The 810-nt window shown below is 49.4% G+C and overlaps 1 non-coding gene across 1 annotated transcript; it reads left to right on the forward strand.

Moving 5' to 3' along the window:
• Positions 1–271: 271 nt before the first annotated feature.
• On the forward strand, positions 272–426 carry LOC131270460 (5.8S ribosomal RNA). Its single transcript, XR_009179530.1, has one exon. It is a non-coding gene; the product is annotated as a 5.8S ribosomal RNA (ribosomal RNA).
• Positions 427–810: the final 384 nt, after the last annotated feature.

An 810-nucleotide genomic window follows, 5' to 3' on the forward strand; every position in this document is an offset into this window, starting at 1 on the left:
CCCCTGGTCCACGCTGCTTCGGCAGTCCTGGGTAAGATAGTTAGTTCTAGCTTGCCCTATGTGGAAGAGGACACGTAGACTTACTGTGGTGTGAAGTATAAGGTTCAGTTCTCCCCTGGTCCACGCCGCTTCGGCCGTCCTGGGTAAAATGGATTCATCCAGCTTGCCCTATGTGGAATGAGGACACTTTATGCTTCGTCTCTAAGCGGCGGCTTGCTCCTCCCTACGGGGAACGGGTATACGCGCACAGCGGCGGCTTACGCAAGTTAGTCACCCTCGGCAGTGGATCACTCGGCTCATGGATCGATGAAGACCGCAGCTAACTGCGCGTCATAATGTGAACTGCAGGACACATGAACATTGATAAGTTGAACGCATATTGCACGTCGTGGGAACCTACCATGATGTACAGATGACTGAGCGCTTATATTTGAGAAATGTATCGCATACATTTAACTACGCCGTGACACCCGTCACGAGACGTGCACCATGATGTTAACTAGGGTCGCGACGACCCGCTAGCATTAAAGAACCCGTGGTTTACAATATACTGGCATTGGAATTCGAAGTATTTAGAGCGTCCGTGTTCCCGCGTGAGGCGGAAGTACGAGGAGAAGGCGTGCTTGTGGTGTCTGTGGTGGTGTTTACTGATGTCTAGCTTCAGCTTATTTATTTATTTAAATAGAAGCGAAGATGTCAAAGTAGCGTCGAAGCAGCAGCGGTAGCACAAATGATTCAAGTATGGAAGTTGACCAAAGGAACACAAACAAACTAGCGTATGGGCAATGGAAGGTATCAGTGAGTTAAACC

Source organism: Anopheles coustani, assembly GCF_943734705.1.
Source record: "Anopheles coustani chromosome X unlocalized genomic scaffold, idAnoCousDA_361_x.2 X_unloc_31, whole genome shotgun sequence".
In the NCBI taxonomy this organism is placed as follows: Eukaryota; Metazoa; Arthropoda; class Insecta; order Diptera; family Culicidae; genus Anopheles; species Anopheles coustani.